Source organism: Gorilla gorilla, chromosome 16, assembly GCF_029281585.2.
Source record: "Gorilla gorilla gorilla isolate KB3781 chromosome 16, NHGRI_mGorGor1-v2.1_pri, whole genome shotgun sequence".
NCBI classification, from domain to species: Eukaryota; Metazoa; Chordata; class Mammalia; order Primates; family Hominidae; genus Gorilla; species Gorilla gorilla.
The window spans coordinates 38,767,501-38,791,849 of NC_073240.2; the positions used below are offsets into that span (position 1 = coordinate 38,767,501).

Consider the following 24,349-nt stretch of genomic DNA (forward strand, 5'->3'; position numbering starts at 1 on the left):
GCTAAACTTAGCTAGATTCCACTGTCTGGGACTTTCCAGGGCTCAGCACTTTTCTAAAGATTAATTAACATGCAGGCCACTTTCCAAATCATCCTCTTAAAAGTTATCACCGTCTTCTCTCTCACTCCTCTCGTAATCCACCTCACACATGCTCACACGCACACTTGCACACACACCCGCACACACCCTCGTGTGTGCACACACACTCTTCTCTCTCTCCACCCCAAACCTAAGTTTCAAAATGCTTTTACAGCTGGTTTTGCTAGTATATATAGTCCACAATGTGGAAGGAGTTTCTTGCTTAATTTTTACAGTTTTGAAAAATGTGTAACTAGGAACCTGTTGCCCAAACAGGCTGCAAGTTCATATCCCTCTGGAGTTTTGTTTTGTTGTTTTTGTTTTCCCCGAATCTAGTTATTCTCACCATGGAGTTTGGTTTTTGTTTTTTGTTTGTCCTCACAGGTTCCATGTTATCTTGCTATAAAACTCCCAGGGGTGTCCCTAAGTCTATTGCCCTGGACCTTCTAGGAACCCATGGAAAATATAGCTTATTTATAGTTTGTCGCAAGTCAAGATGAGGTTAATTAAACTATGTTGGTTGTTTAAGACAAGAGAATTAAATGGAAGGAAACAAGTGGACAGCAATTGGTATTTGGGGCTAAGCTAGATATTTGCAAAGTACTGACAACCTAATCAATTACCTGAGACAAAGAGGACTGAGACACAAGACTGTCGACCAGAGGGAGGGAAGCGATACTTTACCATAGATGGACTTTCTAAGAAACCAATACCTTCGTCCTCAGGACCAACACAAAAGCACTCAAATTCAATTCCTTTCAGACAGGAGCCATTGATACCTAAAAGTGGAGCAGCTCTGGAGTTTTGTTTTAATTTCAAGATATTTAGATTTTACGCCTTTAAGACCTCCAGTTACCTTAGAGAGCCCAAGCGCATTATGTATAATGTGCATATGTCTCTGCAGACCACATAGTCCATTCTCAGGAATTCCTTAAATAAATGTTGGCCTCTGAGTCATTTCTTGATTTCACTTGCATGTCTTCTTTTTTTAAGCCAGGCATTAAAAAGATGACACAGAAAAATTACAGAGTCAGCATATATTTGAATACTGAATAAAAGGGAAGAGGATGAAATGGATTTTTCAAAGCTTCTAAAGAAAACAGAACTAGGTAATACATGATGTTGGACTTAGTCTAATGATTTGGACATTTAATGAGACATGAATAAAAATGGAATAAAGTGGTAGAGTTGTGGCTTTTTATCCTTATTTTGAAAATAAATTTTCAAAAGAGAACCCAAATACAAAAAGGATAAAAATAAAGATTCTGTGCTTGAAGTAAAGACATGGAACCCAGAGCCCTATTCAATGTCTGAGCTTAATTTATCCTCCAAGTTTGTCCTGACTTAACTCTATGGAACTTTCAGAGATCTTTGGAGCACAGCTTGAAAACACACAACCATCTGATGGGTAAATTACCTGAAACTTTGACCCCATATAAGTTGCTTAATTTTTGACTGGCAACTGGGTAGTATGAAGGACAGCTAGAAATGTTTCACCAAAGCCATCTCAGGTGACATAAGACATTGAAATATCAACACAAGGGAACAGTATATGTGGCCAGCACCTTTGAAAACCAACTTATATATTTAGTCTAAATGTAAGAAAATCCGCAGTAAAAACCTTGAATGATATCTCTTTGTCAAGGCAAGTGAAGCTAAATCTGAGACGAAAAAATAACATGTGCAAACTCTCCCTGATTGCCTCATTTCTTTTTTATAGTGTTGAATAATACATGTATATTTATACATATGTATATATTTGTGAATCACCTCAAGCTCTTTTTGGAAAGAGGTGAGAAACGGAAAATAGTGAAGGAGGAAAGAAAGACTTCAAAGGCAAGGTGGAAATGAAAAGCTAGGTGTGATAAAGATCCAGGGGTCAAAATGGATAAATTTGGGGAGAATTCAGCCACTCATTCATTAATTACTTATTAAACACTGAGCTAAGGATCACATGCCAGGCCCTGGGATACAAAGATGAGAGTACTGCCTCAGTAGAGCTGACAAGCTAATAGTCCCTTCGTCTGCAAAATGAGGCTAATAATAGTAATCACTTCACAGGGTTGTGAGGATTAAATGAGATGATCTGTGCAAACCACCTTGCATTACTTAACTACTTAATAAATCAACTATTTTTCTCCTCGTTTCTTCTTGACATTTCACTCTAAATTGGAGATGGAAAGAAAGATTCATAAGAGTGTTTGGATTTTAATACACTCACACTCCAAATTTATTTTGAGCTGCTCATGTTAATAGCAGCAGAACATTTCTTTCTTCTTTTACTCCTGGTGTTAGAAAGCTTTAAGCAATGAATTGCAGTAGAGACTATAGGAGTAAAGTGTGAATGTATGCAAGAATATTTGAGAGAAGAAATAAAAACAGAAAATAAAGACCAAAGGTATGTGTACAATAATTGAAGAGTGGCCATTGTATTTAGGACAACCTTCCAATTATCCATAAGGATCATTAAATAAGGGAAAGAAGAATCAGCCAGCTAGTGCAGCTCCAGGTGACAGTCTCCAGGCCTATTCAGAGGTTTGGAGTACATTGGAATTACAAATCAATGCAGATTAAAGTCATCTCTCCCTGATCAGCACCAGGTACCAAACCTCAGCATCAACAAGACGGGCCCAGATTCACTTGGATCGCTGTAAGGCCACCTATCTCATGGAGGCAGTCTAGATGAGTCTAGATAGAGGACAGATATGTTCAGATTTTTCTTTTTGTTTTTTGTTTTTTAGGCCCAGTGCGGTGGCTCTAGCCTGTAATCCCAGCACTTTGGGAGGTCGCAGCAGGAGGATAGCTTGAGCCCAAGAGTTTGAGACCAGCCTAAGCAACACACTGCGACCTCCATCTCTACAAAAATAATTAAAATAAAAATAAATTAGGTGGGTGTGGTGGTGCATGCCTCTTGTCCCAGCTACTCAGGAGGCTGAGGTGGGAAGATCGCTTGAGCCTAGGAGGTCAAGGCTGTAGTGAGCTGTGATCAGACCACTGCACTCCAGCACTGGGTGACAGAATGAGATCCTGTCTCAGAAAAAAAAAAAAAAAAAAAAAAAAAAAGTTTTTTCAGAAAAAGAAGAAACAGGAGGGCAGTCATTAGGGAGCAGCAGAGTAAATAAAATCCTAAACACCTGTCTCCAAACCTCAATCAATGGTAAACAGCCGCTGCTTGCTGTCCTTAATTTTAACGTTTTTTTCTTTTCTAGTGAAGAAAATGTCCTCTGATAGAAGAAATGACTGATGACATAAGGACAGTGCTAAATTAATAACCAATCATTCCTCTTCCTCCTCCAGCTGTGTAGCAGACTCCTCTTATAAACCTCTGCGAAGTTCTACTTGAAAAGCTGTGGTTTCATTTCAAAGGAAACCAGCAATCAGGGGGATCTCTACGGGAAAATCTCTTCCCTATGTCTTCTTTAGACTCTTCAAAAAGGAGAGAGAGCACAAAAAAAGAAAATACACAAGTAAATAGGTTCAAGTACATCAAGAATCACAGTTTCTAAAAAGGCTAGTGAAAGGTCAATGACTTCAGAGTCAAGAAATCCATTTCTAATGTTTCTTCAGCTGTGACTCATTGTGAAATGTTGAGGAGGGTCACAGAAGCCTCCAGCCCTCGGTTTCCCCAGCTGTAAAACAAATATTTGAATAAGTGGCCAGTCCACATTATAGCTGATGTGCTTTCAGGGACTCAAAACGAGAATCATAAATATGTAAAATACAAAGATAAGGTGTTCCCTGTGGAAAAACACTAAACTAGCAGAAAAAGAAACATCACATTTGTGTGCCAATTGGGTATTCCAGATTAAAGTAATTTGTTAAAAATTATTGGAAGAAAAATCCATAATTTGGCAATAAAGAGGATTTCCGTAAGAAGAGACAGACAAGATCATAACAGATTCAGTGACTCCAGGTTACTCAGCCAAATTAAAATGCTCTCCTTTCATCCTCGAAGGGAAATCCTTGAGAAGTTTGTGGACCGTCACCATCTGTTCAGCAAAACATGCATCAACATAATATTTTCCACATGTTTTTTGTTTTCTTTTTAATTTTGCAAACAGAGATTAATCTTTTCCTAATCAGAATGTTTTACTATAACCATTGTCAGAGGAAATAAGTGGAAACTCGGTTTTGATCCCACTTCTCTCCCTACCCACTCGCCACCATTTGCGTTTTCTATGGTGATGTGTGGATTAAAGCTGAGGAGAAACTAATAATTCACATCCTTTGCAGATCATGACAAGTCTGTATTTCATAAAACTGGAGAAATCCTGCTCTGAAGCTCATTTTTCATGCAGCTACAAAATCATCTCTTTCTTCTCATCAGAACTCCATAGTGACTTCCATCAATAGCTGGATCAAGGCCAAGAGTGCCATAACCACCTACAGATTCACTCTTCGCTGTGCCATGCCAGTCAACTATCCCCTTCCCTACTATCCTTCTTCCACCACCATTCCTCTGACTGTCAGGCTCAGCAAACAGCTTGCAGTTGGTCAGTGAGTGCTTACCAAGCCCCGGCTCTGTGCCCAGCATCATGCAAAGCATAAATGGACATGGACAACAGTCTTAAACTACTTCCTACCCACAAGCAGTTCACAAACTTGTTGGGAAGAAAATAGAACAAGGAGAGGAAAAGACAGTAAAAGCACCCACTGTGACATGGTAAAAATGATGTTGACAACAATAATGATGGTGCTGGGATCTAACTCCTCTATTTTGCCTGTAACTTGTCTTCCAAGTTTCTACACATTGGTTGGCCAGAGGAAAATTAACTTTGAATTCCATCTAGTCAAAAGTTTAGTATGGTCCAGTAATTTTAGTAGTCCCCTTAAGAAATGCTCAGCTGTGCAATACTCATTTTCCAAAAAGCTTAAATCTTAGAAAACAGTTCCCTTGTCCATTTAGGTGGGTTTGTGTAATGCTGATCAAAGTCTGGTCCATCTAGGACCTCTGATAATATTACTGTCACTCCCAAAGCTAGGTTTATTTCCACCTAGTTGCAATACTCATAAAGAAAGAAAACCACTGATGTGTTAATAACAGGTATGTATAGAAAGCACCACTGTTATTTTAAACAACTAAAATGAAACCCAAAGAGTTTGGCAATACAAGAAGTACTATGGGCTAAACTGTGTCCTCACAAAAATTCATATATTGAAGCCCTAATGTCCAGTACCTCAGAATGTGACAGTATTCAGAGATAGGGCTTTAAAGAGGCAATGAAGTTAAAACAAAGTCATTGAGGTGAGGCTCTAATTCAACGACTGATATCCTTATAAGAAGAGGAAATCTGGACATAGATGGGCACAGAGGAAAGATCACATTAAGACAGAAAAAGAAGATGGCCGCCTACAAGCCTAAGAGAGAAGCCTCGGGAGAAACCAATCCTGATGACAACTTGATCTCAGGTGGCTGGCCTTTAAAATTGTGAGAAACTAAGTTTTTGTTGTTTAAGCCACCCAGTCTGTGGTACTTTGTTATGGCAACCCTAACAAGCTAATACAATAACCAATCTCTAAAAAACATCTCTCTGTGAATGATACAAGAATCCAGGGTTCTGTTTTTCTCACTGACATTTTTGCTGTTTTAATACTAAAATGGTGTCTGGCATAAAAAATGTTTGATAATGTTTGTTGAATTAATAAGTAGATATTATCTTTGCTGTTAATTCATGATACAATTTTAATACATTTTACCAACCTAAATAGAAAATCAAACTGAAAAAGTAACTTCCTCATTAAACAAACACAAAAAAATTCTAAATTTACATGCTAGGTAATTTCTAACAATAATTTTTTAAAAGGATTTTATCTTAATTTTCATTTATGTTTCTATAGCCAGAGTCTTCCCAAGATTCAATACTTTATTTTGTTTCCTATCATCTCAATGATCTCTTCCAAATCCTGCTGAAGTTGTTAGAAGTAAAATTATCTCCATCTTATAAATGGGAAAAGTAAACTGGCAAGTCAAAGAATTTTCTAGAGAATAGGCCCACAGAGAAGGCTGTTAAACCAGGATGGAGAGATTTAAACATATACACCTAGGGGAGGCAGAGAAGAGAATGGAACATGAGGTGGCCTGAAAATGAGCACAGTATTTGAAGGTCTCCCAACATGAGTTTGATCACATTTAAAGCCCACCAATTTAGAGCCTTTTCAAACTCCATTCAAAGGGGGTTTTCCTGACGTATCTGCAAAACCTAATAAGAAGGCCCTGTCCTCTGTGTAAGCAGCTTTTCATACATGCATATATTCATTTATTGATTCTTTCAGTAACTACTTATTGAGCTTCTACTATGTGAAAGGCATTCCTATCAGCCCTGGAGATGCAATCGTGAGTAAAACAGACAGAAATGTCCCTGCCCTCACGGAGTTTACATCCTGGTAGTGGGGACAGAAAATTTAAAAAAAAAAAATAAGTAAAATATGTGTCAGTATTAAGTACCATGGAGAAAAAATTAAACAGGGATGAAAAATATAAAACGTAAGGATGGTTGAAATATTCGGTCAGCCAGGAAAGGTGTCATGAAGTTGAGTTAGGAAACTGACTACATGAGAAACATTTAAACACCTTCTTACCTTCTCAAATGGTATTCTGAGTTCCAGATTCAAGCAGCCTGGTTTCCATACACAGTACCACTTTTTATTTATTGTGAGAAAATTGCCTAATTTTGTGTCTCAGTTTCTTTATCTGTAAAATGGGGATAATTTTTTTAACTAGTAGAGTTGTGAAGAGTCAGTTTAAAAACAAAACACATTTAGTGCTTAAAACAGTGCCTGATGTATAAGAACTCAATAAATATTAGGTTTTGTAGTTGCTTTTGTGTTTTTTTTACTTTCTATGATCTAATTTCAAGATTGTTAAAATGGGACTCATAATGCCAGGCTTCACTGAATTTTTGTAGGAATCTCACAAGACAAGACATAAAGAGCCCTTGGAGTTTGGATCATAGTAAGCACTAAATGTATGCTTCCTGCTCCTGTTACCATTGTAACCAGGCAACATTTTTGTTTTCTTAACTATTGCAACAGTATTTGACTTGGAAAAATAGCCATCGGGAATAGAAGGTTAGATCCTGAGGACATGGACGTACACCCACAATAATCTTAGCATAAAAGAAAAGAAAGATAGTTAAGCTTCTCTGCACTTGAAAACAAGAGGATGGGAGTATTGGGAGAAACAGAAAGCAGAAGAGAAAAAGGGGAAGGAGAGAGGCACCAAGGAGCTGTTGTGAAGCTGGGGATTTTATAGGATGAGGGAAGGGTATCTATTCGCTAAGGATGGGATAGTGGAGAAACATTTTACAAATAAAGATGAGTCAAGTTAAATTTGAAATTACTTTTGTTTCAACATGAACTGCACTTCTGTCTGCTCATGCCACCAAAAATTTTAATAAATACATTATACTCACAAGTGCTTTGTAGGGTCTTTTGTGCAAATTAGATGTGCCAAAAATGACCATGAAAATGTGGACTTCACAGAATTTGGAGAAAACTTAGGGAGGACTTTGGACTTCTACAGGGAATGAATAGAGCTTGAGACAATCCTACCTAGGTCTTTGATATCTGCATAACAACATTAATATTAGTAATATTAATTCAATCGGAGAAGCAAAACCATTAGGAAGTGTGTGTGTGTGTGTGTGTGTGTGTGTGTGTGTGTGTGTGTTTTGCTTGGGAGGAGTGGATTTATTATGGATTTGAACTTACACAATGGGGGCTGGTTAAAAAGTCTTTGTAAGGCTGTTGTCTTTGTGCCTGATGCTGGAGCTTGAAGTCCACAGCATGGGTCTTCAGGAAGAGAAGATAAGATAGAAAGTAGGAGTGAGCAAGTACAATCCGGAATTTACAAGGACAGGGACAGACTGCAACCCATATCAGTTATAATCGCCTCTAACCTTGATGCTGTGGGCATCGTGCCTGAAGGAGCCAGGGCTCTTTGTCACAGAACTAAATACACATGTGGCCCAAGAGTCAGAAAACTGAAGGGAGGATCCTAGAAAGGTGGAGCAGTTTTAGGCCAAGCTAAAGCTATAATTCTAATCAAACTAAATTAAATGTATTTATTAATAAATCTTAATAAAAATTCCTTAATGTTTTAAAATCAAAGATAAGTTATTATCTCTGGTAATTATCCCTTCTGGCTACTTCATTCTCAATGATGAAAGCCTGTGGTTGGATAGAGAAGTCAGAAAAGACAAGAAAGGGAAATGTCCTATTGATGACCATATCCAATGCTCAGTTTAATTTCTTTAAGCCCCCAGGATAACACTGTTTTGTTGTCTTCGATTATCGTTTTCTATAAGCTAATGGCCCTTCACCTATTTATGCCTGGTGTTCCATTATTGGAACGCTAAGCACGTGGGAATTATTTATATCCTACTGCTCAAGGTCATCACCAAGGTCTGATTCCAAAAATTCCAAAAATTGCAACCTCAGGCATGAATGGGTTAATTGGAAGAGGAATCCTTAGTCCGTCGGTAAGTTCTAGTACAGGGAAAAAAAAAATTGGCAAATCAGTACCTAATTTTCTGACAGAGAAAATCCATTACAAGGATGGTTGCCTTTGAAAGTATCTCAATAGGAGTCATATCAAGTCTTCTCATTTCAATGACTAGAAAAATGAATAAACTCTGGCTAGACAACTTATGAAATTATCCATCCCTGCATCATCCATCAGTCAGATGATAATGTCCCAAGCTATAGTGACTGGATAATATTCATATAAAACTTCAGCCTGGTGGGAGAAAATAAATCAAGTTGTTACACTGTCACTATTTCCTAATAAAGATTTTACAGCCTGAGGCTGTGAAAGAATAGGGGTAATTTTTAATCGTTCCTTTAAATATACATTTCTATGTGTATAAATACACAAGCGTATTAAATATATTATTTTCATTAAAATAACTTTCTCATAATCAGGTGAATATCTGGAGCTAGGTAAGCAAAGCTAAAATGCAAATGTGGTCCACCATAGTAAGACAAGCCATTCTACTTATGGGATGACCTTAAATAAAAATTTCCAAGGCATGGTAGGAAAGCAAGTGCTGATCTTTCCATCTTCTTGCTAAGTGAACATTGCTCACTCCCAGTACCATGTTTCAAAGACCAACGGGCAAATATCCAATTCTCCCAATTGTTCATTTTTCTAGAAAAATAGAGATTAACAACAGAGACCACCCAACTGCAATCAATTACAATATAGATGATGATGATTGATTGATTGATGATGACTATGATAGCCAGCATTTTGATGACATATTTTTACACATGTAGCTATTAATTTTGACTAAAACTACTTTTTATATTCCATTGTCTTCTGCGATGTCATGAAAAGGCCAAGTATAGCACTCCAAGTACTGGTGGACTGGGGATTTTTTAAGAAAGAGAGGAAAAGTACAGAAACAGATGCAAGAACTCTGGGTCAGCCAGATCAGCAATCAGGGGGTGTCTGAGGGTTTCAGTCCTCATCACTCCACCACCATAACTCCCATTCACCCTTTAAAATTCTATTTTGTCTTTACTGTTATTCTTCTAATATCAGCACTATTCTCTATGAATGAATCCTTCTTATCATGCAGCCAAAACTTATATTACTTGGGTACAGAGAACAATCACATCATACCACAAGTCTCCCTGAAGCAAAATAGTTAAAAGCACATTCTTTTTAGTTTAAAATTAAACAGCCTCATCTGACTTTTTTTTCTTTTCTTTTTTTTTTTTTTTTTTTTTGATGGCAGCAAACACTGGATCTGCCTCAAGCCTTCCTTGGCTGCCCTGCAAACTTACACCAGTCCACAGAGGTGCTGAAACCTCTGAGAGGCAAGTAACAAGCAGCATGAAAATGGAACTAATGATCCACAGCTTCATCGCTTTGTTTCCAGAAGCAACTGGTGTCCGCTTTCAGAATCTCTGAGACTGGAAATGATGGGAAATAGTAAGGGAAGCTATGTGGTCCAGAAAAAAAATAGTTGGACCTGAATGGCTTGCCATTATTACATTTCCCTATTGGGCCAGCATACTGCCTCTTTGCAGTTTGCCAGATTTCGCCTAACCTCATCCACATTTAAAAGTCTATGGAAAAACAGGAGGGCCTTTCAGGGGGAAATTCATTCATGTTTGGATTCAGGCAGATTTAGGAACCTTTAATAGCACTGTAATTACCCTGCAGGGCACACCACAGAGCAGCCAGCAAGCTCTCCCTCAATGGACACAAAATTTCCTCTGGAATTTACAGAGCAGAAACCTTAAACACACATCGCCATAAGAACCAGGTTACATAATGTCTCCATCACCCTCCTGACAGCTACAATTATGAGTCAATCCCTGGTTTAAATATGAAACCGGAAGCTCCGTGTTTCCCCTCTGACTATGTGGCAGGCTAAGTTGAGCTCTTCGGGGCTGTCAGTTTGGAGATCTGAGCTGCTCCCACAGTCACTAATTTAGCATGAGACCAAATGACGGGGTAATTAAAAGCAGTGCTGCAGAGACCCGCTCCAGGACCAGATGTTCTCCTTGTTTAATCGTTGCCCACATAAGGAACAGAAATAGCCCCCTCCTTTAATTTTTCCTTTTCTTTATCCTCTCCAGATAATTTCCGGCTTCTGATCTTTCAATCCCACAAAATAAAATAAAAATAAAAGCCCCATTAGGAAAGATGACATGTTATTGAACATATGACTGTAAGTTGTAATGCACTCTTGTAGTCTCCTCTTTGTACTTCTTGAAGCATTCCAACTCATAAGACATTAAGTTGCCCTGGCAACCTCACATGACTAACAGCTCCAGAGAGCCCCACCTAACTGCAAGGGCTCATTTAAGTCAACATGGGCCACCCCAGCACTTAGTAGCCCAGGTCTGAGTAAATAGCCTTGCTTTTTGGCTTTTTAGAACAGGCTGGAGGAGACGGCCCCTTCCCTTTTATTGCCCCAAACACAGGACAAATAAGTCTCCACCCTACCTTCTCCAGGAACTTGACTAAAAAGGCCAGGAGTCATCTGGCAAATCAAGGCGAGGTCTTCTCTTCACGTTTCTGGCTTCTGGACAAATAAGGCAGAAGAAAAGGGAAGTTGAGCTAATAATGTATACCTTCCAAAAATGGAAAAGCAGTATGCAATATAGCTATCTCAATCTTATCAAATCAGACGAGGCAGCCTTCTTATGTCCCTTGGGATGCAGAGTCTGGTCTCTATCTAAATAGCAGGCTTCCCTGGCATTAAAGCACTAGAGGCCTTGAGGACAGTCTTGGAAATCAGGAGAATAGAGATCCAACTCTAATTCCACCGTTTGTGACAACAGACAAGCCACTTTACCTCTCTGAGGTTATTTCTTAATTGGCAGTACGGAATGACCATCCTTGTTTTTTTCTCTTCTGGGACCTGTCTCTGCAAACTTTATCCTCATCCACAATTCCCAAGCATGTGGAGTTCTAGGTTCTTAAGATAAAAGGTGCTAATGAATTGTATTTCCAGATAAATAGGTATAGTCTTTTTAAAAAAACAAGTAAATCAAAATTTATAAAACATGATCACTTGAGATTTTTGACTTTATGGAGGTAATCAGACAAGAACCTTTGATCCTTGCTGTCACTAATCCCTTCTGAATCATTGATTATTTGCTAGCGTCAGGTAGATCGACACAAGTTACTGCCTAGTAATGACCAATCTGAAATGAGGATAAAGGTGCTCTACAAAAGCATATTGTAAATCAGAAAGAAACAGAAATACCCAATGATTTGATGAAAACTCACTAGTTCTGTAAAGGGAGGGAAACCACAACTGTTACTGTTGTACAACTTTTGTTCTATCCTGGAATCACCTCACATGTGAGATTTTTAAGTGGGTTGTATTCACCTGGTTAAATAGACACGAATGGGACAGTCTGAAAAACAGTCTCCACTCTCAGGGTTGATGCCCACATCAAGACAAAAAGCCAGACGGACCCACAGGACAAGAAACAAAGTTGTGGGCAGCCGTGTGTTTCGCATATTGCCCCTGACACAAACAAGGAATCGTGGAGGTCCCATCTTTAAACAGACTTTATATTACTCACCATCTGATCTGTGTGTGTGTGTGTGTGTGTGTGTGTGTGTGTGTGTGTGGTGTAAGAGTGAGGGAAAAAGACAGGAGCATGCATTTGCTTACCTAGGCATTACTTGAGTGGTATTTCCTGCAGACATGTGGAGGTATATTTAAGGTAGCAAGTACTCTACTATCTCATGTTTATCAACTTCCTGATTGGGATGCAAAAGCGTATTGGATTTTCTGAGTGGAAAACATATTCGTGTATTCCAGACCTCAGAGGAAAACAACCAAATAGAAGTCTAAACCAGGCCCAAAATAACAAGAACCATGGGGACACATTTAGAGCAACGTATAAGAAACAACGATGTCCATCATGCATGGCCATTACTCTTCCCGCCCTGCTTCTCTGGGGTGTTTAAAGAATCAGTGATTGACTAGGCACACTCCTTATGAATATAAAACATGATTCATGTTTGCCAGTATTAACCATCCACTCACTTGGAAAAAATGACTCCTCCACCTGAGTGCTGCACTCTCCTTTGGGGCATTTCAGGAAACACTTGTAGCATGTTTGTGCTCTCAAAAATGTTTTCCTACCCTTTCCTTCAAACTTCTCCTGAACTTATGCCTCGCCGAGGACCCCAAATACCTACCATGCTCTCCCTATTTCTTATTTAGATTTATAAGGAACAGAAAACAGCCAACAAGTTAGTATTAATCCCTACACTCCTGAATGTACTTGTTCATTCACTCAACGTATTTGTTGAGCCCTTAACAGGGCCAGGGACTGCTCTGGGCACAGGAGATACAGAATAAAAGACAGGTTTGGCTGGGTGCAGTGGCTCCCTCCTGTAATCGGAGCCCTTCAGGAGGCCACGGTGGGGCAGGAGGATAGCTTGAGGCCAGGAATTCTACCTTACTGTAGGCTGCGATTGCACGATTGCACGCTGCATTCTAGCCTGGGAGAGCAGACAGGACTTTGTCTTCGTGTTGTTGTTGTTGTTGTTGTTGTTGTTGTTGTTGTTGTTGTTGTTGTTGTTTAAAGGTTCATGTTCTCAAGGAGGCATACACTAGTGGAAAGAGACATTAGACAATTAGCCCTAGTAAAAAGTGACACAAAGTCAACCAAATAGAGGTCCCAATAGGATCTTTTTGTTTACCGGAGTTCCAGACCCACATATCTTCCACCTGTGCAGGTAGATGAAGTTTCCACCTCCAACTTAGAAAGAATTCCACAAGCACCCAAAACTTCATCACATTCGTTCTCCGGCTTTGTGATATTCATTTTAACACACAAAAAATACTAAGTTCAGAGAGGCTATGTGGATTTTCTGAGGTCACACAGTTGTCTCAATGGAAAAAGCAGGGAAATGTTATAAAATAATACGAGTATCAAAATAGCTGTCCCATCGTCGTCCTTCAACACTTGCAGGTTACATCATTGTGCAGGTCTGGCTGTGACATCACTTCTGGATATGCGACACGGCCCACCCCACCGCTGAGAAAATGGAAAATGCTGAGCAGTAACCTCAGAAACAACTTCCTCCTGCAAACGCAATTTCTTTTCCGCCTAAACCTTTACAGCAGGGAAGGTGGGTGTAAGGCGCACCAAAGAGCCTTTCAAAGTAGGAACCCCGGCCTGCAGGTCAGCCTGGATCGTGTCCAAACTGGGTTCCACCCCTGGTGAAAACCAATCTGTTTATGGGTACGCTTTTCTGATGTTACAGAACGTCTGCGAGAGAGGGAGCTCAAGTTCCCGCCTGGTCTCTAAGTAACCCGGCCCACAAAGGTGCATACACACGTCCGAGACAGAAAAAAGCTTGCCGGTCGTTCCCTCCTCCCAGGCCTGCAATGAAATGCGCTTTAATTGCATCAAAGGGTTCTTCTCAATGGGGTTTCAGAGGCGCGAGAGCGGCGTTCCCAGCGAGGGTTCCTTTCCGGCTGGCCAGCATTCCTCAGCCCCGCGCGGGGAAGGGGATGGGGCTCCTCGGGCAGGGCCTGAGGCTCATTTCCATTCCTCTCGCATACAGCCTCTGTTGTGCGGGCCGGGCCTGCAGAGGGTAGCCGCGGCTGCCTACGAACAAAGCCCCATTCATCCCCAGGGACGCTTCCTCCCCGCCGGCCCGCGGCCGCAGATGGGCTGGCCTGGGCACGCCATCCTGCAACCCGGGCGCGCGGCCCGGCCTGGCGCGCACAGGGCTCCGATTCAGGACGCCGGGGCTGGCCGGGGCGACCCGGGCTGCTTTTTCAGCAGGCCCCACAATGAGGATCGGCTGAAACTCGCTTTCATTTCTGGGCCGGGGACAGGCAGACACTGAGTCCTTTCAGCCGGGAAATCCTCAGTTTACTCACGGCTTGTTGAGAACGAAGATGTCAATTTCCACTGCCCTCTCCCGGCCTCCCCCACCCTTGCCCCCTCGGGATGGTACGGTCCGAAGTTTCCCAAGTTGTGAGAGGACTTTGTTTCTCCTCTGCGGCCTCTGAAATCCCGACGAAAGGGTCATTTCCTGACTTTTGTGCCTCTTCAATCCAGTGCCTTGAAAGTTCTTACCCTCTTGTTGTGACTGAGTGCATAATTGCAAGGCTGCTCCCTAACTTTTTTTCAGAGCTTTAACATTCCTCTAGGTTCAAGTTTGGGACCGTGGCTTCACAACAAAGACCAGTTTTTTCCTCCCCCTCCTCACTCCTGGGAAAAAGGAAAAAAGGAAAAGAAAGAAACCAAAACGCGTTTGTTCAGCAACCATGTTCACAGATTTCGAGCACACTTCTTCTGGCCCCACACGTTAGACCAACAACAGGTTAATGCCACGGAGAGCTCTAACGCCAAATCAAAGGACTGCAGTCTCACTTTTTCTTAAGTCTCAGGCAGCTGGGGGAGTTGGGGCGGTGTGTGCTTAATTTCTAGTGCACAATCTAAAACAGAAACAGCCTCCAGATCTAGATTCCTAGGCTCTGGCTTAAACAGGGAATGGCAGAATCAAAGAACACCAGATATAGGAAGACTTATCAACCCTAATGCATTCATTTTACAGATAAGAAGCAGATAAGATCTAAGAGGGGAAGAGACTTGTCCGCCCTCCAAAAGAAGCTGGTTCATCCCAGTAAAAATTGCCTCAAACAAACTTAAAAACAATTTTCAAAAAGAAAACCTCCAAGGAAAAAGTGTTGTTCAAAAATATGTTTTCTTTTCTCCCTTTGTGTCAGAAAAAGTTTTCTCTGAGTTGGTGGGAAAAGGGTGGGAACCCAGGTTTGAACTGAGGATTAGAAAAAAACCTTCAAGTATCTTTCCAAAGAATGCTCTCTGTGTTTCTTTCACTTCCTGCATTTTGAACATTGCTACTCTTTCTCTTCAAAGTACAGTCATTCCCCCGTATCCGTTGGGATTGGTTCCAGGACACATCCCCACCCATAACCCAAACCCTGGGTGCTGAAGTCCCGTATATAAAATGCAACATATTTGCATATAACCTATGCACATCCACCCTTATACTTTACTTCGTCTCTAAATTAACTTACGATGCCTTAAACAATGCCTACACATCACGTGATTCTCCTGGATTCAATGTAGTTCTTGGCGTGGGACAAATTCAAGGTTTGCTTTTTGGAACTTTGTGGAATTTATTTTCTGAATATTTTTTATCTGCGGTTGGTTGAGTCCATGGATGCAGAACTGACGGATACAGAGGGCCGACTGTATTGCATCATTGGTGTGGCTAAAAAATACAACGAAATAAAAACTGGTTACTTGCTACTCCAAGACTTCTTTCATCTTGCAGGAAAAAACCTTCACAATCTTAAAATGGAGATAGGATTGCTTTGCATGGGTTATTTCTAAATGTACAAAATGAATCAGTATACACACAGATAGAGAGAGAGGAGTGCTTGTCATATACCAAGTACCATACTAAGCACTTTACACGCATTACCTCATTGAATGCTCACAATAGCCTATGAGGAAGATGCTATTACTACCCCCATTTTACAGAAAACAGACCAAAGCTGAGAGGGGTTAATTTTAACTTTATCGAGGTCACACAGATGTTAAATGGCCAAGTCACACAATGTGACTCCTGGGCCTGATCTCTTTCACACTAGGCTTCACTGATACTTGAGGCACAAACACGTGGGGACACACTGGACACAGAGGTCTAGACTTGGAAGCCAGGAAAGCTCCAGCCAAGACATAGGTTTTTGTGTTTCAGCAAGGGAGGGGCTACAATGGCATGCCTGAAGGCCACAGGAGGGAGAATCTGCCTCATCCTACCCCACTTGGAAAGAAAGAAGGCCATGTGAGGACTTGCTAATTTCACACCGAAACTCTCCTTTGAGAAAGCAAAAGAGTGTGAATTCACAGTCACTCCCTATTCTGAGCGGTCATGTGATTTTCTTTTAAACAATGCTCTGTAAACAACCATGTCAAACCTTGCTAGTTGTCACGGCAAAGGGGACAAGACAGTGCTTAATTATACTGCTAATAAAATGTGCAGCCTATAATTGACACACATCACTTTTCCCCCATAACTCATTAGCCAAAACTAATACACCACCTCAACTACGATAAGTCCAGGAAATGAATTCCAGCCCTGTACCCAGAATAGGGGACAAGGAGGACTAAAAATGCATGGTAACCAGCCCTAGTGATGACCATGACACTCCATAAACACTGCTCTTCTTCCGATGAATGGTGAATACCAGTCCTTTTTCATAACTTCCTATTTTATAGCTAGTCCATGAGACTTTAGAGCAGCTCTCATGCGGAAGGCTCTGTAATCTCAGGAGTCATGCGTGTCATGACAAGATTCAACAAGAGCTTCTGGCTGCACCAGGCTACAAAGGCGTTCTCTTGCTTCTTACGAGCTCCACCATCCCAGAAGAGGAAAAAATGAAAATAAAGTCTTAAGGAAAATGGTCTGCTTTGGCATACCCAACTTGAAGATCATTGTGGGAGGGAGCAGGAAATATGCAAATAAAAGCAAAAGCAAATTTTGACCACAGAACTAAGGAAGTCTGTAGGAAAGATGCTGGAGTGACAGGAAACATCACTGACATTTTCATTTTCTCTCACATCATATTTGCCCAGCTGTGTCTTATGGAAATGATTCTTAACCTCTCCTCAATATTTCCCAAACGAACTTGCCTTTGTTTTGGTGTTTTCTGAGCAATTCAAAGCTCATCTGGAGTTAATATGATACATACTTTGTTCATTGACTGACCTGTGTAGAAATGCCGATCAACTTCTCTCTTTTTTGACTTCTGCTTAACTTCAGACTCAAATTATCCTATCCTATTCTTATCTGATCATTCCTCGATTGTTGGGCATTGTAGATTGTTACTAATTTTTAAAAATCATACATATAAAAAGAAGCACTAAAATAAATATTCTGGTACATAAAATCTCTCTCTGCATATATAATTGTCTCCGGAGACTGGAATCACTCAGTAAAATTGTGCAAATTTTGCTCCAGAAAAGCACCCTGACCCGTGTCTTTACCTCTACTTGTAGAAAGACCACACAAAGGGAGTAGCTGCTGCAGAGAAACAGCATCACCTGGAGTTATGGGAATTCCCTGGCCTTTGTGTTTCATGGACGACAGTGGAATTCAATTCTTCAGGAATATTGTTCAGGATGGTATATATGTCTCAAGATTTCCCTATTTACAAAATGTAGCATAAAAGTGGCCTGATTTTAAATGACTATACGACCACATAGCAACAGACTGCTTATGATCCAGTAAGTGAAAAAAGTGGACCCTACAATGACAACCAAATTTTTTTTAAATGCTGGCAAAAAGGAATGTCAAATACAACCTCAAAGTATCAACGTGTGCAGATAATAGGAATGCTTTTTTCTTGAATCTTCCAAAATTTTAGAATATGATGAGATTGGTTTATAATGATGTAAAAAAAAAAAAAAAGTTGCATAAAGGACACATCTGATGAGAATGTGAGCTGGGAAAGCTGTGTCACAGCTGCTCTTTCAGAAGTAGCCGGCCATTGTTGCACTGGAGCCAGCCCCAGTTGCCTGGATGTGGAGGCCACATTTGGCATCCCCAGGGTTTTCATGTAGCTACTTCCTCTCCCCACAAACAGGCAACCACCCGGGCGGCTAAGCCAACAATGCGATGTCGTGCTTCATCACCAGACCTGACTGGGAGGCCCGCTGCAGGCCCCAGACCTCCTCCCAGAGAGCGGACTAAACTCGCAGGGGTGTTTCAGAGCAAAATGGTTTCAAAGCAAGAAACCTTTTAAAACAAACAGGAAACGAGTCCCTCAAACCCAAACCATGTGGAAGGATAGGCCACATGATTTAAACAAACCAACAAGAATACAAGTTTGTATAAATACCCTGGTACTTGCGCATTTCTAAAAATCATTGCAGTCCAATTAGGAAAAACCTGTTTAAGAAACATTTATTAAGAACCTTCATAGGCCAGGCATTGTGATCATCTTAAGGTTTCAAATTAAATAACATCTCAGCCCTCCTGGGACACCCATTCTACCGAAAGAGATACACATGCAAATAATGAATCAAGCCTGGCAATATGAAAATTTTAATAAAAAAGGCAATGCATGCCTCTATCTTAACAGAAAAGGAAACTAAAACGGCCCACTAGATTTAGCAATTGAGTAAAAAGTTCCTAGGCTAGGGGATGAAAGATGCAGTGAATTGAGGAGGTAAGGTGATGGAGACGAAATAAACACTATTCTCTCAAGAAGCTTAGCTGAGAGGAAAAGAGAAAAGACAGGAGGATAACAGGTTAAGTTGGAATTCAAGATTCATGAGGCTATTTTCCCTAGTGGGAGAGGTGTGAATACATTTGTAGAGTGAGAGGAAGATTTCAAGGTAGAAGTTGAAGATACAAGATAGGGACGATGGAAGGGGATGGCGTTCAGCACATATTTAACTAGTACAAGCTTTTCCTCTGGAATTTTTACCCTACCAACCACAAACACAACGTTTCTGCCTGTACAAAGAGCTCATCTTTTCCAGCTTTTCACCTTGCATGGTTTTAGCAGGACATTAGATGTATGATCCTGTCTTATGTAAATCTGGAATTCTAAAAAATAACAAAGATCATTTAGAATTTACGAATTTTTGTCTACTCTAAAAGGAAACAAATTTATAGCTATTTCATACTTCCCTTTGCATTTTCTTTCTTCCTCAAGATCATTACGTAAATGATGTGACTTCCAAGTTGTAAGAAACCAAGATGCACTGCAAATCACTGAGTCGAGAGAAACCCAGTTATCCATAAGTTAGTTTGATGAAGAAAAAGGGAAGCATTACCAGGGAGAATATTATATTTTTCTTTTCTTTTTGAAGTGTTTGAGATTTTAGTTACATTTCCTTTTAACTTATTTTAAATTATTTATTTTTTCAAAATTCACTGGTTTATCACAAATGTGCATCTGTTCACCAAACATGGATAAAATCAAAAGAATGAAAATATTTCTTAATAGAAATAATACTTTTTCCATTAATTAGTTGCTTTGCTTTTTTCTTCAGTTAATCAAAATTAATGTTGGTTTCCTAAAAACAGATGTTTGAGCGGAAAAGACAATAATAAAATGAAATAATCCTTTGCAATGAATTTTTTCAAGTCTTTCAAATATGAAACTTTCTGCAGAGTTCTAGTGGTCCAAGGAAATTACAGGATACAGGGTCTAGTCAGCTTGAATAGCAAATCTTATTTTATCCATTCTTGATCTTTTAGAGATAATGTTACAATCTAAAAATGAACACTTCCTGTTGCTGTGAACAGTAGACTGCCCATCGTTGCTAACATACAAGATATTGATTATTTCACTTCACACGGAACCAGGACCCAAACTAGCACTGATAAACGAAGGGGCCATGGAATCTGGAGTGGAAGCAGAGAGCTGAAAATACCACTGTCTTTTTTCAGACGGTAATTGTGTGTCTGAAAAGTACATAAATATTGTTTTCCTTTTCATTGCATTTTTGCTTTAAATACATTGTATTAGGTTGATCTTCAATTAACAGTCTTTTTTGATAATTTAGCCAATTTTTCTCTCCCCAGCTTCCTCCTATGTTGTTGAGTAAGATATTGTCTGTAAATAAATAGTGTGGTGTCAGGGAAGGACAGAAGCATTTTAGAGAAACCCTTCAAGGAGTTATTTTGCAAAGCAAGAAAATTCTTGTTAGGTGAATAACCATCCCCTTTATTTACTATTTTGAAATTTGGGGTCTTCTATATTATGTTTTCTTAAAACAGAGCATTCCTGAATAGAAGAAGCCTATCAAAGAAACCTTCAACTCTGCCATTTCTGAAAACATAAAAACCCAAATGTGACTTATCACATCAGTACAGCATAAGGAATTTGGTCAAATTTAATGAAAATGGTCATAAGAAAAAAGATGGACAGAATAGAAAGCAGGAATCAATTATTTTACCACGTGGAAGCAACCTACGGTCTGGGCCGGGGATTGGCACACTACAGCCGTGGGCCAAGTGCAGCCTTCCACCTGTTTTTGTAAATAAAGTTTTATTGGAATGCAGCCACACACACTCGCTTATGTATTCTCTATGGCCACTTTTGTGCCACAGTGACAGAGTTGGGGAGCTGCCACAAAGGCCATATGGCCTGCAAAGCCTAAAATATTTACTCTCTGGCCCTTTATGGAAAATGTTCATTGAAGCCGGTCTAAAGGAGCATGAGGGCTGATGTCTGTTGGAAACATTACATAAACAATTACAAAATCTTTTAGACCTGTGGCTCAAAGAATGTCTGTACCTTTACCCAGAAAAAAAAAAGAGCAATTCAAAACTTATTTAAATAAACAATTGTTCCTTAAACTTTTAAATTGTCTGTTCCTGGCAACTGTAATAAGAAGTAGTAACTCCTTTTCCAATGCACTTTGAAAATTCATCTTTAAAAAGTATGGTTTGCCTTCCCATACCACTTTAGAATGTTAAGAGCCTCATCTAATGCTATATATATATACATATTTTGGTCAAAGTGGTTTCTTCCCCCACGTAATGCTCAGTTCTATTTTCAACATTTATCCTTCTATGTGAGGTTCTTCCTTCTAAACAATAGCTAATATCTTAGCCCACTTAGCTATTATCTCTATCCTTGGGCTCCTTTCAGTGTATTTGGGTTGGAGTTTTTTTTTTCTAGTGTATCTCTGGAAGTGTACTTGTCTATATTTATTCTGCACATGACTAGTTCAGTGTGCTTCATTTTACTTCCTTCCTTAATAAACTATTTGTTAACAGTGTTTATTTTTTCCTCTCACCCTTTATCCTGTTGCAGTTATTTTTAAGGTGCTACTGATTCCCTGACACCCAAAATGCAAGGTAGAATATGTGAGTTCAACTTCTCACACAGATTGTCAAAGGATCACATGAATCTTTGTTTCTCTTAAGGTAATTTCCACTGTTGTCATTCTCTGAAAAACCTGCCTGCTTATTAAAGGTCCTTTCTAATTGGGCACGGGTGGCTTATGACTGTAATCCCGGCACTTTGGAGGCCAAGGCAGGCAAATCACCTGAGGTCAGGAGTTCAAGACCAGCCTGGACAACATGGTAAAACCCCGTCTTTACTAAAAATACAAAAGTTAGCCAAGTGTGGTGGTACAAGCTTGTAACCCCAGTTACTCAGGAGGTTGAGGTGAGAGGATCGCTTGAACCTGGGAGGCAGAGGCTGCAGTGAGCTGAGATTGTGCCACTGCATTCCAGCCTGGATAACAGAGCAAGACTTGACTCAAAAAAAAAATTGTTGGATGAAAACCAGTACACATGTAATTATTTCTTCTTAATAATCATTGCCAAAGCCAAAATCTTTCCAGATGGCTTCCAGAAACCTTGCCTTTCCCACATTTGAGAAAGTCCCCAAATAATAGCTTTCAAGGACTAAACTGCTTTTATTGATCTATAGGTCCCTATTGAGAGATAGTTTTACAAAGATTTCCATTGCCTTCACAGTTTTAGAAATGATGACTTTGCTTTTATCCCTGAAAGAGCCCATATTTTGAAATTAAATACTACACTTATCTTATTTCGAAGATTAGTAAGAGTCTTAGGAGAATTTGTGTGCCTCCCTGATAAGGAAGCCTGTGATATGCCCCCACATAGTCCTTGAAACAACATCCTGGTTTTTGAAATAAAATTTTTATATGGATAGAATATCAACCTACCCCCAATACATTTCAGAAAGATGAACAATCCCAGCTTCTTTACTTCCTCTAAGATGCTGATAGCAGCAAATGTTGCAAGACTGCATGGCCTTTTTAGACCACAATTTATGTTGCTAATAGGCACATTGAAAACATTAAGACAGAAATATTTCATATTTTGCTGAATTGTAAAATCTGTCATTTGTTTTGGTATGATTCAATTTACTTTATAATATCTCGTTTGCCTCTGGTATTTAATAAATACTCTATTACCAACTAAGAACAATTTTAGAAAATACTACAAAATAAGATAAAACTAAATTCTTTATTCCCTCTCTGGCAATATCCAATACTTCATCTCAGTTAGATCTATACAAAAACAACACCTGAAGTATCAAAGATTGATCATTTTTTATTGCAGCCAGCAAAGCCCCATAAAGAACCAAGTGTAGGCTAGGTACATCTAAAGAAGCAAAAGATGATAGACCCCAGATGTGGTCAGATTGGCAAAATTCATCACAAAAGCAATATAGAGAACCAGACTCTAGAATCAGGTAGACCTGGGTTTGCATCCCTCCCCCATTGTTACCAGTTTTGCCAGCTTGGGCAAATTATTTAACCTTTTTAAATGTTAGATTCCCTCTCTGTAAGGTAGCAATAATAATGGTGCACACCTTAAAGCGTTATCTTGTGAGTAAAATGAGACAATAAATTAATTATCTCAGTCCCTCAAACATAGTAAACTGCATCAGTTACTTATTATTGCATGGCAAGTCATGCTAAAACTTAATGGCATGAAGCAACAACTATTTATTTGCTCATGATTCTGTGGATTGGCGATTAGGGCTGGACTCATCTGGGCAGTTTTTTTGTTTGTTTGTTTTTGTTTTTTGTTTTTTGAGGCGGAGTCTCGCTCTGTCGCCCAGGCTGGAGTGCAGTGGCTCAATCTTGGCTCACTGCAAGCTCTGCCTCCCGGGTTCACGCCATTCTCCTGCCTCAGCCCCCAAGTAGCTGGGACTATAGGCGCGAAACACCACGCCTGGCTAATTTTTTGTATTTTTAGTAGAGACGGGGTTTCACCATGTTAGCCAGGATGGTCTCGATCTCCTGACCTCATGATCTGCCCGCCTTGGCCTCCCAAAGTGCTGGGATTACAGGCGTGAGCCACTGCGCCCAGCCCTTTTTTTTTTTTTTGTCTCCACATGGCAATGACTGGACTCACTCATGTGATTACAGTCTTTTGACATGTTGGCTGGGCCAGAATGGTCCTGAATGGCCTTATTCACATATCTGGGGACTCAGGTGGGATTGTTGGAAAGGTCAGAATGACTGAATGCCCTCTTTCTATTTTCCAAATGTTCTCTCTTTATATATATGTGTGGTACCTCATTCTAAAGGAGGTTAGCCTGGGCTTGCTCACCAGTAGCAGTATTCCAAGAAGACAAAGCATAGGAGCTTTGTCAGGCTTCTGCGTGCATCATGTTCACTGATGTCCTATTAGGCAAAGCAAGTCACATGGTCAAGCTGTGCATGACTCTAGGAGTACACTACACAAGCTGTAGATACAAGTTCACAACTCATTGGGAGCCATTCCTTGTTTACTGCTGTGATAAACTAGTAAACTGACTTAGTAAATTCAACTGTCTTCACCATGATCACTATACTCATCATCATCTATTCAGGACATCTTAATCTGAATTGAGTTTATTATCTTTGGAGGAATAAAGAATTTCAGATTTCTAAGATCAGCAATTTAGCAGGCAGATACACATTACACAAGTATTTATTGAGCACCTGTATACACTTTGTTCTTTTTTAGGTGCTGAACATTGATAACAGTAAGTGACTAAGGCCCTCCCTGCCTTCAAGAAACTCATGTTCTAGTAGATAGAAGAGGAGACTTCAGAAAGAATGGTAAACACATCAAATATTAAGGAAACCCGGACAATATTAGGGCTTTTATACTGAACTTGTGGGCCTACTGAGAAATTTCTTCTATTGAATACGTCGTGAAAATTCTTAGTCTTGATTGGCAAAGATTAAAGGAAATATGATTAGAAAATAGCACAGTGCATGATACATTGTATATATTTTATTTTATTTATTT

General features: G+C 39.8%; 1 long non-coding RNA gene across 1 annotated transcript in view; it reads left to right on the forward strand.

The window, feature by feature from the left end:
* LOC109023384 (uncharacterized) overlaps positions 1–3,567 on the forward strand; it is a 22,479-nt gene extending 18,912 nt beyond the window's left edge. Inside the window, exons 3-4 of the long non-coding RNA XR_002002755.3 lie at positions 1,072–1,187; positions 3,376–3,567. This is a non-coding gene — a long non-coding RNA (uncharacterized lncRNA). The remainder of the gene's footprint in view (positions 1–1,071; positions 1,188–3,375) is intronic.
* The last annotated feature ends 20,782 nt before the right edge of the window (positions 3,568–24,349 follow it).